At 36.2% G+C, this 18,959-nt stretch overlaps 3 non-coding genes across 3 annotated transcripts; 2 read left to right on the top strand and 1 right to left on the bottom strand.

Moving 5' to 3' along the window:
- Positions 1 to 11,686: 11,686 nt before the first annotated feature.
- TRNAF-GAA (transfer RNA phenylalanine (anticodon GAA)) lies at positions 11,687 to 11,760 on the top strand. The gene has a single exon. It is a non-coding gene; the product is annotated as a tRNA-Phe (tRNA).
- A 1,750-nt stretch (positions 11,761 to 13,510) lies between these two features.
- TRNAE-UUC (transfer RNA glutamic acid (anticodon UUC)) lies at positions 13,511 to 13,582 on the bottom strand. Its single transcript has one exon. It is a non-coding gene; the product is annotated as a tRNA-Glu (tRNA).
- Positions 13,583 to 16,781: 3,199 nt separating this feature from the next.
- Positions 16,782 to 16,853, top strand: TRNAC-GCA (transfer RNA cysteine (anticodon GCA)). The gene has a single exon. It is a non-coding gene; the product is annotated as a tRNA-Cys (tRNA).
- Positions 16,854 to 18,959: the final 2,106 nt, after the last annotated feature.

Here is an 18,959-nt window from a genome sequence, read left to right as displayed (position 1 = left end):
GAACCGAAGAAGATGGAAGAGGCGGTTCGGGTGTTTTTTCTGCCGTTGGGGTCCGATTCAACGTTTTTAAGGGTTGGTTTGCCCAGTTCGTGATCCTCGGGAGTGGCTCAAGTTATTTTTAATTATTAATGAAATAATTTAGTTAATTGCTTGCTTTAAAATGCCAAAACCAACCCACTTTAATGTGTTTAATTAATTATGCATTATGAATGTATGTTTTAATTAAATAGAAAATTTATATGCATAAAGTATGTCATATAGATTTAAAATCCCACCATAGGCTAAGCATGTTTCATGCATTCCAAGTATGTTATAAGTGTTATAATGTATAGTATGCATGTTTAGGGTTCCATGAGTGATAGATATAAATTGTTATATTATTGCATGGAATGGATGATTATATAATTGTTATATAAGCATGTTAGATGCATGTTATAGGTTATTTTCAACGTCATAAAACGAGATAGACATTAAAATCTATAATAAAGATAAGTGCATGCTCACTTAGGGTTAAGAACAGAGCACGATCAATTTTAATAGTTAAAATAGGTCGATGTCTTACAAAATTGCGGTTACGAGAAAGCTCACCTTGCACGATCTTGTCTAAGGCTAGAGGTACTTAAGTTGACGGTTTACGGAACACCTACTACCTGGAGATCGGACCAGTACTTGAGCTTAGTTAGCCCAGTTTTATGAGCATGCTTAAGTGATGTAAAATTTAGAAAAATCACCTAGACTTAAGTTATATTTAATTAGCTAGAATATACTTAAGTAATGAGTATACCCAACCATCTAAAATACTTAGTGGGAGGAAAAAGGTGTATAAGATACATCGTTTTCTTTTTACGCTCTCTGTAAAATTCACATAGTGAGATTCATGCTCAGCCTCGTGTCGCCCTGGGAGCGTCCTCCATTCCGAAGGTATTTGCATGAGTCAATAACAAGGTGAATAGAGAAAGTATTTATAGTAAGTGGGAGAAGGAAGTATATCAAATACGTCCTATGGTCTCCACCACTAGGTTGCACCGTGAGATTCCCATGTTCCACCTGCATGTTGCCCTAGAGAAACTACCCATTCGGAGGGTCGTAACATGGGAGTCGAAACAACGCAAACTCCAGAAATGGATAGGATTTCTTAGGTTCGTTCCCAACTTTGGCTTTTTCATTCGATAGCATTGTTGGGACTGATCTATGAGGTCTGAAAATGGCGGGTCACACTTATGAAGAAATACTAAGAGTTGGTATATTCTTGACCAAAACAGCGATAACTAAGAACGCTATAGGAACAAGAGTTATTCTGGGATTAGTGTTTAAGTCAAGATTGTCTTGGTTTAATGAATGAGTGATTGACTGCCCCTCGGTAGCAGCTCTAACTCACTAAAGTATCGTTGCAAATTAATAATGATTTGGGTACATTATTACATTTGCTAAAACTAATTGGATTAAACAGGATTAAGTCAAATCACTAATAGAATTTTCTTTATATCACAGCATGACAAACTCAATAGTATGATTACTCGCTTCTGAGAAATTAAACGGCGACAATTACACAACTTGGAAATCAAACCTAAACACAATAGTGGTCATTGATGATTTAAAGTTTGTTTTAACTGAGGAGTGTCCTCCAAACCCCAGCTCAAATGCAAACCGAACAGTTCGGGATGCATATGGCAGATGGATATAGGCAAATGACAAAAGCCCGAGTGTACATTCTAGCCAGCATATCTGATGTTTTGGCTAAGAAACACGATGTTATGGGTACTGCTAAAGAGATTATGGAATCTCTAAAAGGGATGTTTGGACAACCGTCCTTCTCCCTTAGACATGAAGCCATAAAATACATTTACAACTGTCGTACGAAAGAAGGGACCTCTTCCAAAGAGCTTCTTCCAGTTCCGCACCAATGTGGTAATGAATAAAATAGAACATAACTTGACTGCTCTTCTCAATGAGCTACAGACTTATCAGTCCCTCTTAACGAACAAGGGACAAACAGGAGAAGCAAATGTTTCTATCTCCAAGAAATTACTACGAGGATCGTCCTCCAAAAATAAGTCTGGACCTTCAACTTCTAAAAGTGTTTTGATGAAGAAGAAGGGTAAAGGGAAAAATAAGATTCCTACTGACCGCAAACACAAGGTTCAAAAAGCAGATAAAGAAAAATGTTTCCATTGCAACGAAAACGGGCACTGGAAAAGAAACTGCCCAAAATACCTTGCAGAGAAGAAAGCCAAAAAGACACAACAAGGTAAATATGATTTACTCGTTGTAGACATATGTTTAGTAGAGTATGACAACTCAACTTGGATACTAGATTCAGGGGCGACTAATCATATTTGTTCTTTTTACCAGGAAACTAGCTCCTAGAGAATGCTTGCGGACGGCGAGATAACACTCCGGGTTGGAATAGGAGAGGTTGTCTCAGCAAGATCAGTAGGAAATTTAAAGTTGTTTTTTGGAGATAGATTCATTATATTAGATAATGTACTTTTTGTTCCTGAAATGAAAAGAAATCTAAAATCTATCTCTTGTTTATTAGAACAATTGTATAAAGTATCTTTTGAAATCAATGAAGTGTTCATTTGCAACAGAGGTATTCATATTTGTTCTGCAAAACTAGAAAACAACTTATATATGTTAAAATCGAGCGAAACAAAAGCTATTTTCAATACCGAGATGTTTAAAAGAGCTGAAACTCAAAATAAACGACAAAAGATTTCTCCTAATACCTATCTTTGGCACTTAAGACTAGGCCACATTAATCTCAATAGGAGTGAGAGATTGGTTAAAAGAGGACTTCTAAATGAGTTAAAAGACAACTCTTTACCTCCATGTGAGTCTTGTCTTGAGGGTAAAATGACTAAACGATCATTCCTTAGAACTCGTGCATACAGATCTCTGTGGTCCAATGAATGTCAAAGCACGAGGAGGGTATGAATATTTCATCAGTTTTATTGATGATTATTCAAGGTATGAGACTATCTTTACCTAATGCATCACAAGTTCGAAGCTCTTGAAAAATTTAGAGAGTATAAGACTGAGGTTGAGAATCTATTAGGTAAAACTATTAAAACACTTCGATCAGATCGAGAAGGAGAGTACATGGACTTAAGATTTCAGGACTATATGATAGAACATGGAATAAGATCTCAACTCTCAGCCCCTGGTATGCCTCAACAAAATGGTGTATCAGAAAGGAGAAATAGAACTCTATTAGACATGGTTCGGTCTATGATGAGTTTCGCTCAATTACCCGATCCGTTTTGGGGATATGCAGTGGAGACTGCTACATACATTTTGAACATGGTTCCTACTAAGAGTGTTTCAGAAACACCTTATGAGTTATGGAAAGGGCGTAAAGGTAGTTTACTTCACCTCAGAATTTGGGGATGTCCAGCACATGTGTTGTTGCAAAACCCCAAGAAATTAGAACGTCGTTCAAAATTATGTCTATTCGTAGGATACCCCAAAGAGACGAAAAGTGGTTTGTTTTATGACCCTCAAGAAAATAGAGTGTTTGTATCAACAAACGCTACATTCTTAGAGGAAGACCACGTAAGAAATCATCAACCTCGTAGCAAACTAGTATTAAGTGAGATTTCTAAAGAAGCTACTGATAAAAGAAAAAGAGTTGTTGATCAAGCTGGTCCTTCAACTAGAGTTGTTGATGGAGCTGACACTTCTGGTCAATCACATCCTTCTCAAGAGTTGAGAATGCCTCGACGTAGTGGGAGGGTTATAACTCAACCCGATCGTTACTTGGGTTTAGCAGAAACTGAAGTCATCATACCTGATGATGGCGTTGAGGATCCATTGACCTATAAACAGGCAATGAATGATGAAGATAGAGATCAGTGGATTAATGCCATGAATCTTGAAATGGAGTCAATGTACTTCAATTCAGTCTGGGAACTTGTAGATCAACCAGATGGGGTAAAACCTATTGATTGCAAATGGATCTATAAGAGGAAACGAGACCAAACCGGTAAGGTACAGACCTTTAAAGCTCGACTAGTAGCAAAGGGTTATACCCAAAGAGAGGGGGTGGACTATGAAGAAACCTTCTCTCCTGTTGCTAGGCTTAAATCGATTAGAATACTCTTGTCTATTGCCACATTTTATGATTATGAAATTTGGCAAATGGATGTTAAGACAGCCTTTCTAAACGGAAATCTTGAAGAGAGTATCTATATGGCTCAACCAGAGGGGTTCATTGAACAGGATCACAAGCAAAGATTTTGCAAGCTTAAAAGATCCATTTATGAGTTGAAGCAAGCATCTCGATCCTTGAATATAAAGTTTGATACTGCGATCAAATCTTATGGCTTTAAATAGAATGTTGACGAACCTCGTGTTTATAAAAGGATAGTCAACTCTACAGTAGCTTTCCTGGTGTTGTACGTTGATGATATCCTACTCATTGGAAATGATGTGGGATTTCTGACTGACATTAAGCATTGGCTAGTGACACAATTCCAAATGAATGATTTGGGAGAGGCTCAGTTTGTTCTTGGAATCCAAATTGTTCGGAATCGCAAGAACAAAACACTAGCATTGTCTCAAGCATCGTACATCGACAAAATGTTGATTCGATATAAGATGCAGGACTCCAAGAAAGGATTATTACCTTTCAGGCATGGAGTTCATTTGTTGAAGGAACAAAGTCCTAAGACACCTCAAGAAGTTGAGGATATGAGACACATTCCCTATGCATCAGCGGTCGGTAGTCTGATGTATGCCATGCTATGTACCCGACCCGACATATGCTATGTTGTGGGAATTGTCAGCAGATATCAGTCCAATCCAGGACGTGCTCATTGGACTGCCGTAAAGAATATCCTCAAGTATCTTAGGAGAACGAGGGACTATATGCTAATGTACGGTGCTAAGGATCTGATCCTTACAGGGTACACTGACTCAGATTTTCAGACCGATGTATTTTCGAGAAAATCGACATCATGATCTGTCTTCACTCTGAACGGAGGAGCAATAATATGGAGAAGCATAAAGCAAGGTTGCCTTGCTGATTCCACCATGGAGGCTAAGTATGTTGCTGCTTGTGAAGCAGCGAAAGAATCTGTATGGCTTAGGAAGTTCTTAACTGATTTGGAAGTCGTTCCAAATATGCATCTTCCCGTCACTCTTTATTGTGATAAGAGTGGAGCAGTTGCAAATTCAAAAGAACCAAGAAGCCATAAGCGAGGAAAACATATTGAGCGCAAATATCATCTCATAAGGGAGATTGTGCAACGAGGAGATGTGATCGTCACACAGATAGCTTCAGAGCACAACATTGCTAATCCATTTACAAAGCCCCTCACGGCTAAAGTGTTTGAAGGGCACCTAGTGAGTCTAGGACTACGAGTTATGTAATCTAGGGCAAGTGGGAGAAATGGCATGAGTATGTGATGCCCTAGTTTATTGTATTTCTCTCTACTCAACGTTATAAAACCCCACTAGAGTTTTAGTCAAAGTGGGAGTTTGTTGGGTTTTATGTCCTAAAACTCATAGTTTGTAAACAAAAAGATATTCTATTTTCAATAAAGTTATTATTGTTGTTTATTCAGTAAAGATTGTTATTGAATAAAGTGAATTTTACGATCATTAATCTAAATCAAATAAACTAAGAACACTCTGGCTATAGTATGATTACTTGAACTATATGTAGAGACATAAGAGTGGATCAAGTTCAAGTATATAGTCAAAATGATCTATAGTATAAGGATAAGGCTGAGTACCTTATTCTGGGGACACTATGGATGCGGCCCACTTTTGTATATGATATAAACAATGTGATCACTAAATTGTACATGTGGAGACATGTGAGTGGGGGCATCCTATGCAATGAGTATTGCATAAGATCGTTTACTGTTGAGACTGATTTTCTTTTCATTCGATAACCTAGGTAACTCGATTTTAATCCTGAGCTAACCATGAACTCCTGTTTATTCGGAATTATCCTTAGATTTGCATAGGTGAGAGTGGCTCTAGTTCGCCGACTCAATAGGCCTCCCATTTCAGGGGTAAGACTGGGTGAAAGGCTGGGGACGTGGGGTGCAAGATGGAATTCACTCCTACCCACTTTTAGGGATAGAAGAGAGGTAGTTCCCTTAAGCACTGACTCCAGGTCTTGAACAAGGGGCCCCACCCTCTCATTGGCCTGAGAGGGATTCGATTTACTGGTTGGACCACAAACCAATTGTTCATTAGAGGATCAGTGAGACATAAGGAACAAGAAGTAACTTTAGGGGTAAAACGGTAAATTGACCCAGGTCTAGTTACGAACAACCTGTGAAGGATCGACTTACTAATCATGGTTATATCAAATGGACAGAAATATATCTATAGTGAAGGGAGTGCAACTACTAGGCTATAGTGGAGTGTCCTAGTAGTTAACGAATGTTGGTTAACTAGGTTAATGAGTTTAACCTGTTAATCTTGAATCGTTGGAGCCCATGATCTATAGGTCAATTAGGTCCCTCTGCTAGCTCATATCGGACTAAACCATAGAACAGTGTGACGAGGGAGTTCGAAGTGTTCGAATTCAAATTAGGGAATATGCGCTACATATATACGATATATTTAACCGCATTTTTGTTTTATTTACGAATTAAACAAGAAGAGAGAATATGAGATGTTTAAATAAGATTTAAATATCTTAATCAATTATGTGTCGGAATTGATTGGGATTGACATTTGAATTAATATTAAATATTAATTAAATAGTTTAATTAATCATTTAATGTTACTTTAATTTGAAATTAATTATTCAAATTAATTGTTGAATTAAAATGAAGAAAGTCAAAATGTTGACTTCATTTAATAGAAAAATACATGTTAGTGGAATTTTGAGGTGTCAAAATTTGGTTTAACCAAACTTGCATGCTTGCCAAATAAACCCCACAAGTTTGAGTGGAATTTTAAGTGTCAAAATTTGGTTAACTCAAACATGCATGCTTGCCACATAATCCCAAACATTTGAGTGGAATTTTGAGTGTCAAAATTTGGTGAACTCAAATTTGCATTAACATGCAAACATTACTCTTTAAATAGAGTGATCATGGTACATGGAAGGTCTTCTTCTTGGTGAAAAACCTTGAGAAAAAACCTCTCACAAACACTCTCTTCATATATACAAAATCCCTCCCAAGTTTAGTCACTCACCGGATTCCACAATCCCGTTCTAAGGCCGGAGGATAGTGGAAAAGACACTAGTGGTGGTACAAAATCGGTTCGTGAGGAAAAAGAAGTTTGAACTACAAAAGGTTAGTATCTAAACTCATTAAGTTTTAATACTTATGAACATGCTACTTATTTACTATAATTGATGTTCTAAAAGTGCCTAAGATCCAAATTGCTTCTGCATGTGTTATATTAACACCATCAATTTTAACGTGACTTAAATCTCGAGCTATTTGATCGGTTCAGGGTCTTAACTCCCGGTTCTTTGGGTTTTTCTTTATATATCCTTAATTCATACTTGGTTTAGGGTTCATATGAAAATCTAAGCAATTTCTACAAGTATTTCTTAACAAAAAGTCCAAGGTGGCTACTTGCCTCGTCGTCGACGTTTGGGACGTCCATTCTTGAGCTTCCAGTATCTGAATTACTTCAAATTTCCTTCCACATACTCCTTATTGTGTCTAGTTTCTGAAACCATAAGATTTTCTATGAGAATCGGTCTGAAATGGGGTTAAAATTGAGAAAACCCGAGAAAATGTCAAATTTTGAGAAATGGTGGAGGATTGCTCTCGAATTTGGAAGAAATCTGAGAGTAGGAGACCCAGAATCTAAACGCTTATTGCCTTTGATTGGGGGATCGACCTTTCTCGATTCTTATTCTGTATTGTTGCTCCTACTTCAGATTTTATAGGAGGAGCTTAAACCGACATTGGGAGCTCCAGAATCTTCGTTATTTAGAGATCGAACTTTCTGGTAATTTTTCAGAGATATCAACTCCAATCATATCCTTACCGATCTTGATTTTGAATACTAGTCGTTGATGTGATGATCCGTGCGTGTTCGTTCTAGATCATATCAAATTTTGGAGGAGATCCGACGGTTGAAATTTGAGTTCGAAGGATTTTGCTCGGATGGTCACGGTAGATTCTCTGATTCTAATTAGAGTGGCATTTCTGTAGTTATCCATTCTTCTAGGGGTATTTTGGTAATTTTTCACTTTCCGAATATTTTATTATTATTTTTCTCGAAAAATCCATAATTTTTCTACAAATTCCTCATCGCTTTTTGATCATTTTTCGCTTATTTTGAATCTTGAGATTCCTTCTAGATAAGGAATTACAAATTCGGAAAGATTCTTGATAATTGATAAAATGACTTTTTTGCCCTTTTCATTTACATTTTCCTCTCCAATCCTTTTCAAAAGGCCTTTAACTCCTTGAAATCACTTGATAGGGTACACGAGTGACTTGACTAAGTCCTTCGTAATTACTTAATCCTTTAAGTTTTTTTCCTTTCTATCCTTTGGGTCTTTCATGAGTGACTTATTCTTATGGGAGCTAATTTCCTTCATTTTTTGGGTGTTACATATACATATTCGTTACAAACACAAAATAAGAAGCAGACTCAAAAGAAGAACAAAAAATACTAGATTAAAAATAGAAGTTAGTCCATAGCCCACACTCCAAAGTCCACTCATCCACGACCAACTCTTAGTTACTTGAAAAAAAATGATAAACATGGAGTGAGTAAAACTTAGTAAGTAGCCTACTAGAAGGTTTTTAATCGCGACCTTAAGCTAGGATATTACTTCTTGTTATGTTTTCAGGATCTTAGAACTTAGAGGTCATCGTGTTATGTATCATATACTGATCCTGAAAACCTTCCCCTAAAATAACCTTCAATTTTCTCCCCATGAACACATGAGTGGTGTTGTCATAATCATGTAATCCTACTGGTAAATCGTTGTGCAGGACATCTTGTTTAGCTAATGGGAAAGGTAGGCCTATCATAACATCCAGCTCATGATACATATTGCCGGACATCCTACCTAAAGAGGAATAGGGGCCTTTTAGTACACATCGTAATGCAGATAATGGTTACTTATGGGTATGGATCCTAGCAACTTATTTAGCATGTTATTCACATAGTTCTCGGTACTTGGTACATGGATTATTGATGAACCTAGGTTTATACATAATGTCATCGGTTAGGCTTTAGGAGTTGAGGTTTTTGCTTAGGAAAACATTAGAGGGTAACCTAACGTGGACTAATTCGTGTGAAAACCTACTAGCACTTTGATGACCTCTTTCCTTCACCAAACTTATGGGTAAACTTATTTAGAAGGTGCAGGAACAAGTTTGGAAATGAATAGTGGACTATAGTTCTCGAATTGGAGGTAAACCCATGAACACGATACCCCAAAACAAAAAACTTGTATCTCTCGATTGGGTACTCGATTAAGCTTGCTTCTTGCCCCTAATAGTCTACTCTAATTCATAATTTATAGACAGATTTTCCACTACCATTGAAAGGTTTAGAATTTCTATAATTTCATTCTTTATTTTTCTGAATCTTCTGCCAGAAAAGACTTCTCCGATCAGAGCCTTCCTTTTTTAAGCAACTTGTAATTCTTATTCTATAAAAAATTTAATGATTCGGGAAGTTTATAAAAATTAGAAAAAGTACCATTTTCTTAATGTTTTTTCAATTTTACTTGTTCTTTGCTTCTAGATACAACCTAGTAGGGATTATATACTCTCTTATTGGAGACCTTGAGTGTTGCAAATTCTCCTCTCCTTTGAAAACTTTCGGTCATCGAAAGTGCTTATTCTAAAATAGGTCAGGGGACAAGGTTCTTATGTGCCTTTTGTTTCCCAAGTGGATTCTTCTACTCTATGATTCTTCCATAGGACCTTAACGAGAGAGATTTCCTTGTTTCTCAATCATTTGACTTTCTTGTCTATTATTTTAATCGGGTCTTCTTTATAGTTAGGTCATCTCTCAAGAAGAGAGTTTCATGAGCCAGTACGTGCGAACGGTCTAGGGTATACTTCCGTAGTATGGATACATGAAAGATATTATGTACTGCAGACAAGTTTGGGCATTGCCCGATTCTATAGGCCACAGATCCAATCCTTTCTAATATCTCAAAGGGACGGATAAACCTAGGGCTTAGCTTCCCCTTTTCACCCTACCTGAGCACCCCTCTCATGGGTGCTACCTTTAGGAATATATGATCCCCTACCTACAATTCCATGTCCTTGCGCCTTAGGTCTACATAGCTTTTCTCTCGGCTTTGTGCGGTCTGTATCCTAGCTTTAATCTTCTGGACTGCGGCGTGGGTAATTTGCACCAGCTCTGGCCCAATAGTTGTCGTTTGCCCCCCTTCTTCCGAAAAGATAGGGGATCAAAATCTTCGTCCATAAAGAACCTCGTATGTGGCCATTTTTATGGTGGCTTGGCAAGTATTATTATAAGCGAATTTCATGAGGGGTAGGTACTTATCCCAGCTTCCTGCAAAATCCATCACATATACCCTCAACATGTCTTCCAATATTTGCTTGAGCATTTCTATTTGACCATCTATTTATGGGTGGAATGTCATACTATAACTACGTACCCAATGCCTTTTGTTGAATTTTCCAGAAGCGAGATTTAAATCTGGCATCTCGGTCTAATACTATTGCCTTTTGTTGAATTTCCAGAAGTGTACCCAATATCTTTACTGATGAATATTCATTTTTAATGTTAGCAAGAGTAGCTTAGTTGGGAGATTGTTAGACTGAAGATTTGAAGGTCACACGTGTTTTATCCACGTTCAACGCACCTAATACAAGTTTATTACCTGACTATACAATCTAAAAACATAACTTGCTTATTCAATCTAAAATTAGTGATTATTTCTTTTTTAAACATAATGAATTAGCGGAAATACCTTTACTTATGAATTTTCATTTTTAATATTAGCGGGGATAGCTCTGTTGGGAGAGCGTCAGACTGAAGATTTGAAGGTCGTGTTTGATCTCCACGTTCACCGCAACTGATTCTAGTTGCATAACCCGACTATTCAATCTAAAATTAGTCATTGTTCCTTTCTGAAATCTCAATGAATTATCGGAAATACCTAACGTGTTCTAGTTCACCGCACCTTATACAAGTTGGATAACTTGAATATCTTATTAAAAATTAGTGATTATTTCTATTTAAAATTTCAATGAAGTAGCGAAAATACCTTTACTGATGAATTTTCATTTTTAACAGTAGTGTGGATAGTTCAGTTGAGAGAGCGTTAGATTGAAGATTTGAAGATCTCGTGTTCGATCCACGTTCACCACACATGGTTCACGTTGCACAATTTGACTATTCAATCTAAAATTAGTGATCATTTCTTTCTAAAATTTAAATTAATTAGCGGAAATATCTTTACTTAAAAACTTTCATTTTTAATGTTTGACTATTAGTGATCATTTCTTTCTAAAATTTCAATTAATTAGCGGAAATACCTTTACTTAAAAACTTTCATTTTTAATGTTAGCAGGGATAGCTCAGTTTGGAGAACATCAGATTTAAGATTTGAAGGTCACGTGTTCGATCTCCACGTTCACCGCACCTGTTTCTATTTGCATAACCTAACTATTCAATAAAAAAATTAGTCATTATTTCTCTTGAAATCTCAATGAATCAGCGAAAATATCTTTACTGATGAATTTTCATATCTAATGATTGTGGGATAGCTCAGTTGGGAGAGCGTCAGACTGAAGATCTGAAGGTCACGTGTTCGATCCACGTTCACCGCACTTGGTTCACATTGCATGACTATTCAATCTAAAACTTGTGATTATTAATTTTTTATGTTATCTGGGATGGCTTAGTTGGGAGAGCATTAGATTGAATATTGGAAGGTCTTGGTTCGATTGCATTCATTGCACCTTATAGTTTAGTTGATTATTATTTCTTTTTAAAATATAATGAATTATTGGAAATAACTTTACTTATGAATTTTTATTTTTAATGTTAGCAGGGATAGCTAAGTTGGGAGAGTGTCAAACTAAAGATTTGAAGGTCACGTGTTTAATCTCCACGTTCACCGCACCTGTAACTATTCAACTGGATTATCACATTAACAATTTGAATCAAATAAAGTGACATTAACCATTTGAATCACCTCAACCCCACTTGTTGAACTTGACCAAATGTCTATAACATAACACTAACAAAGTCTTTTTAATCTAAAATACCATTGAACTTACCATTATAGTGCCTCTCAAACGTAGGTAAAGTTTAAATTCGAGTCTCCTTGTCAAACTCACTCGGGTGCTCATCTCAACCATGATGGCGTTCAACAAGAGAGACCTCGAAAATAGCCGGATTATCACATTAACCATTTGAATCACCTCAACCCCACTTGTTCAAATTGAAACAAATATCTAGAACATAACACTAACATAGGTACGATGTTCATAAAAGTCTTTAATCTAAGATACTATCGAACTTGACCATTAAAGTGCCTCTCAAAATGAGGTAAAGTTTAAATATAATTGGTGACAAAAGATGAAACTATAAAATAAAAAGAAATAAGAAAATAATATTCAATTTCAGAGAATCAAACCAGAATCTCCTAGGTGAAAGCCAAATATCCAAACCGTTGGACAACAATGAATTTTTGGTGTAGTTGTCCTAAAGTCTTTTGTCTAATCGCTATAAGAGTTTTACTATGATGTTTTGGGTAATTTCTAACTCTTCGACACGTCCTTTCATGTGTGTGATAGAGTTCTCAGAATTACCGCAACGTTTCAAGCTGTTCGATCGTGTGGCTCTTTCTTCAAAACGGTAAACATCAAACATCAAACATCAGGTCTTTGATTGGCAACCCATCCAAAGGATTGTCGATTGCATCGATTGGATTAATAGTCTTCCCATGAGTTTATGGTGCATGACCCATTTTTTATAGCATTCACCTTCGAGCGCCACCATAGTTTTGCATCGTCCATGAGATGCATTGCGACCAACGTAACTCTTAGGTCCTATGAGCAAGTAACAGTAACCTTCAAGTATTGTTCTACGTAAAGAATAAAGCTTTTTAATTCCTTAGCATCCCGGTTTACATTTAAGGGGTTGTGTTCTTGGATTTTATGTTTGTTAAGCCCACATGAACTTGGCTTGAGGTGTGGTTCTCTACAGCCCAACTTGTCAAACTCACTCGAGTGCTCATCTCAACCATGACGTCGTTCAACAAGAGAGACCTCGAAAACTACTGGATTATCGCATTAACCATTTGAATCACCTTCTCATCTCAACCATGACGTCGTTCAACAAGAGAGACTTTGAAAACGACTGGATTATCGCATTAACCATTTGAATCACCTGCTCATCTCAACCATGATGTCGTTCAACAAGAGAGACCTCGAAAACGACTGGATTATCGCATTAACCATTTGAAATTGAACAAAATATCTATAACATAACTCTGACAAAGGTACAAAGTTCATAAAAAGTCTTTTTAGTCTAAGATAGAAACTGTAAAATAAAATGAAATAAGAAAATAACATTCCATTGCCGAGAATCGAACCCGGGTCTTCTGGGTGAAAGCCAGATATCCTGACCGCTGGACGACAATGGATTTTTGGTGTAGATGTCCTGAAGTATTTTGTCAGATCGCTGAAGAGTTTTAGCATGATCTTTTGCTTAATGTCTAACTCTTCGACACGTCCTTCCCTATGTGTGTTAGAGTTCTCAGGGCTACCGCGACGTTTCGAGCTGTTCGATTGTGTGGCTCTTTCTTCAAAAGAGTCAATATCAAATGTTAGGTCTTTGATTGGCAACCCATCCAGGGGAGCGTCGATTGCATCGATTCCATCAACGATCTTCCCATGAGTTTATGGTGCATGACCCATTTTTTATACCATTCACCTTCGAGCACTACCATAGTTTTGCATTGTCCATGAGATGCATTGTGGCTAATGTAACTCTCAGGTCGTATGAGAAAGTTCCTGTAGCCCTCCACTCTCAAGTCGTATAATAGAGTTCTTAGAGCTACCACGACATTTCGAGGTGTTCGATCGTGTGGCTTTTTCTTCAAAAGAGTCAACATCAAACGTCAGGTCTTTAATTGGCAACCCATCAAGGGGAGCATCGATTGCATCGATTCCATCAACGGTCTTCCCATGAGTTTATGGTGCATGACCCATTTTTTATATCATCCACCTTCGAGCGCTACCGTCCATCAGATGCATTGTGGCCAACGTAACTCTTAGGTCCTATGAGCAAGTTCCTGTAACCTTCAAGTAGTGTTCAACATCAAAAATAAAGTTTTTTTAATTCCTTAGCATCCTGGTTCCCATTTAAGGGTTTTTGTTTTTGGATTTTCAGTTTGTTAAGCCCAACATGAGCTTGGCTTGGGGTGTGGTTCTCTACGACCCTCCTTGTCAAACTCACTCTAGTGCTCATCTCAGTCATCTCAGCCATGATGGCGTTCACTAAAAGAGACCTTGAAAATGACCGAATTATCACATTAACCATTTGAATGACCTCAACCTCACTTGTTGAAATTGAACCAAATATCTATGACATAACACTATTAAAGGTTCAAAGTTCATAAAAGTCTTTTTAATCTAAGGTACTATTGAACTTGACCATTATAGTGCCTCTCAAAATAAGTTCATAAAAGTCTTTTGAATTTAAGATACTATTGAACTCATCCATTATAGTGCTTCTCAAACCTAGGTAAAGTTTAAATATAATTGGTGACAAAAGATGAAACTATAAAATAAAAGAAATAAGAAAATAAAATTTCATTGTCGAGAATCAAACTCGGGTCTCCTCGATGAAAGTCAGATTTTCTGTGTAATGTCTTCGACACGTTTTTTTTATGTGTGTGATAGAGTTCTCAGAGATACCGCCACGTTTCTTGTTGTTCGATCACGTGACTCTTTCTTCAAAAGAGTCAACATCAAACATTAGGTCTTTGATTGGAAACCCATACAGGGGAGCGTCGATTGCTTCAATTCCATCAATGGTCTTCCCATAATTTTTTGGTGCATGACAGTTTTTCATACAATTCACCTTCAAGCGCCACCATAGTTTTGCATCGTCCATGAGATGCATTGTGGGCCGATGTAACTCTCAGGTCCTCTGAGAAAGTTCCTATAGTCTTGAAGTATAATATCAAAACAGATTAACGTATTTGATATGTTAAATATTAAAATAATTGATGTGTATCATAAACACTAAATAAAAATATATATTTGAAATTTGAATGATATTCATATTAATTAAACATATATTATGATATTCTACCACATTTTAATATTATTTAAATAAGATATTATATCTTAATGTATTAGGTATTCAAATATATAATTTGACAAAAATAAACACAAGTTCACCGTAAATAGAACCCTAGGGTTAAGTCAAAAAGCATCAAACACTAAATACTGTGGCATTTTAGGTGATATTTTGTAGAGGAAACTGATAAGGTCTCCAAAGAGCAGGTGGTCATTTCTGACATTTTAGGTTAACAACATGGTGAAAAAAAACCAGAAATTCTGATACTAGTAATTAACTACAAACCTTTGAATAAGGTTTTAGAATAAATAAGATATCCAATCCGAAACCAAAATGATTTGATAAAAAGAATTTAGAGTCAAATGTTTTTATAAAATTCGACATGAAATTAGGATTTCGGAAATTCTAATTTCTTAAAAGGACAAATATAAAATAGCATTTAATGTCCAATTAGAAAATATGAGGGGAACGTCATGTCATTTAGGCTAAAAAACGCTCCATCAGAATTTCAGAAGATTATGAATGATATTTTCAATCCTTTCAAAAAATTTCGATAGTTTATATTGATGATGTGTTGATATTTTCTAAAACCATTAAGATCAACACTTTAAACATCTACATACATTCATTAATATAATCAAAAGAAATCAGCTAGCTGTGTCCATACCTAGTTGTGTCCATACCCAAAATCAAATAATATCAAACTCAGATCTGTTTTCTTGGATTTTAAATTTATCTATAATCTTGTTTCAAACAAAAAATAATTTTGCTAGATAGAAGTAAATTTTGTTGTGGTTTGATTTTAAAATTCTACCTATAAAAGAAGTTGAAAACATCTTGGGAGATTACGTATGGGTGAGTTTCTAACAAAGTCTCTCTTCTCTCCTCTGTCTTCTTAAACTCATACTAATCCAACCAATCATTTGCATGGACTCAAAAGTTCAATTACCTATAAAAGAAGTTGAAAACACCTTGTGAAAGTCTGTAAGCATACTACGACCTCTAGCTTTGCAAAATCCAGCGTTGTTGACGTTTATCAAAATCGCTGCCAAAATAAAGTTTAACGAGTGGTTCTATGGTGTAGTGGTTAGCACTTTCGACTTTGAATCTAACGACCTGTGTTTAATTCCCGATAGGTAATCCATCAATTTATACAAAATTGGTCCATAGTCGATTCGGTAGGGTCACTTTTGGACCGATAATCTGTAGAAGGGATCACTAAGGTTGAGATCATACAAAATGGGACCATAGTTCAATGTTAGAGCATTTAATTGCAGATCAAGAGGTGACCAATTCGAACCTAGTTGGGCCCTTCTATCTAGGATAGAAATTTGTTACACTTTTTGGACCGACACTATGTCTACTGGGTCACTAAGGTTAAAATCCTACAAAATGGATCCATGGCTCAGTGGTAGAGAATTTGACCAATCACCCGTTTGAACTTGGTTGGGCCCTTTTATTTTGGACAGACACTTTTTATACTTTTGGATTGACACTCTGTAGAAGGAGTCACTAAAGTTGAAATCATGCAAAATGGGTCTATAGCTCAGTGGTAGAGTATTTGATTGCAGATCAAGAGGTCACCAGTTTAAATCTGGTAGGGCCCTTTTATTTTGGACAGACACTTTGTTCGATTTACTCCTGACCACCGAGTGTCTAAAGGGAAAAGAAATAAGAATAATTACCAATTTCATGTACATTAAGAAAAGAGTGTGGTATCCAAGCACCCGAACATGGTTGACCACCGAGTGTCTAAAGGGAAAAGAAATAAGAATAATTACCAATTTCATGTACATTAAGAAAAGAGTGTGGTATCCAAGCACCCGAACATGGTTAAAAACATACAATTAGTCAACTTTGTACTCACTCCATGTTTTCCTTTCATTTAACGAGTAGTTGCCCAACTTACAATTAAACAACACCAACTATCTTTTATGTTTTAAAATTATTTTTTTCAACATTTCCCTTATTTTGTACTATGAACCTATAAACTCTATTTCGAATATAATGTAAATATATATGTTCATTATATTTTAATTCTTTTTTTATTTCGAGAAAACATTTTACTTTGTTTTCAACCCGTTTTAACTTGCAATCCGTGCCTCGAGAACCCACATTTTACTTTGTTTTCAACCTGTTTTAACTTGCAATCCGTGCCTCGAGAACCCACCGAAAATGGGTCATGACTCCCTTTTTGTTTTCACTTACTCCTCCTACATTGATATATTCGTAATTTCATGTAGTCTTCCTAAATTTGCCAGTGACATTGTTTGTTGTCGAGCTTGATAATGTGAGTTTGTAACCCATCCGTTAGGGTTCTTGGAATGATTCTCTAGATTATCCCTTCCATGTTGGGAGTTGGGCCATGGGTCTTGGGTGAAGGAACCTTTGGTTTACCGCCCCTAAGAGTTAAGGAAGCATCTTGAGGCTAGTTTCACATAGTATCATTGTCTTTGAGATAACAATTCTTTTCTATTTTATCTAAATTTTTTAAATATGGGTTCATTTCCAAATGCATGCTAACACCCTTATTGTTGAATAAATGACATGAAACTTTCACATAGTAACGTTGCCTTTGCTCCTATTGGTGGAAGGATAATGTTGGATCGATATGACAACCCTAGAGGGGGTGAATAGGGTTTCAACAATCTAATTATTAATTTTTTTTTTAATAACAATCAAACTTGATACCATGCAATAAAACTTAACAATAATTTAGAACTTAAATAGGAAAAGGTTTAGAAATATAACACCATAGTTTTATAGTGGGAATTTGAATAAAACTTTGAATAAAACTTTCTGACTCTTTCCTCGGATCAGAGCCCAACCGCTACACCGCTCTTTTTACGACTGCAAGAGCAAACTCATTCCTTTCCACGACTCAGGATCAAACCGGTACACCGCTCTTTTTACGAGTTCAAGAGAAAACTCAATACTTGGGACTTTGATTCCTCTTAGTGTGAAGCTTGCATCTGGCAATTACTTGGGTAGAGAATGTGTTTCACTTAAAATTCACTCAAGAGAAAATAATCAAATAACGAACCATATTTTTAGATATAATTTAAGATTACCTATTTAATAAAACTCCATCCAAACTTCTACTCATAAATTTAATTATTATTTGTATACAATTGTTAATATGTAAGAAAATACACGTACAAAATGTTTATACTATTGGTAATACATTAGTCTGGGTTGTTTGACTAAGACAATGCAACCATTGGCCAAACTAAAGAATTTGATTCGAAGCTATTTCCTAATAGAGGGAGGCTCAATTAGACTTTGTTGTAAGATTCGACCATATCAATTTGAATAGCGTTCTCCAACTATAAATATTGAACTCCAAAGTATTCACGAGCAAAGTAAGTTTGTTGAAACTATCTATAAAAGTGTTCCAAAGTGAGTCGTGGAGAAGATTTGCCTTAAAATCTAGTTCCAATTAAGGATGTCAATGATGAAGAAGTGCAAGCTGTTGGAAGGTTTGCCGTGGAAATTTCAGAGGTGGTAGATATAATTTAATTTACAAGCGTGTGGTGAATGGTCTTTTCAGTCCCATATAGGTTTTGACCCCAAATTTTATATTATTGTGATAGAAGCTATAAATGACAATAACATTCATTGGTCAGATATTGCAATTGTGAAGAAGTTCCGTCATATGCATCGGACGCTACCGCCATCCTATAAGCTCTTATCTTTTGTGGAATTCTTCAAAT

This window comes from Cucurbita pepo, chromosome 16 (genome assembly GCF_057944985.1).
Source record: "Cucurbita pepo subsp. pepo isolate OVF chromosome 16, ASM5794498v1, whole genome shotgun sequence".
NCBI lineage: Eukaryota > Viridiplantae > Streptophyta > Magnoliopsida > Cucurbitales > Cucurbitaceae > Cucurbita > Cucurbita pepo.
Note: the sequence above shows the minus strand (reverse complement) of the source record. Positions and strands in the feature narration are given on the sequence as shown.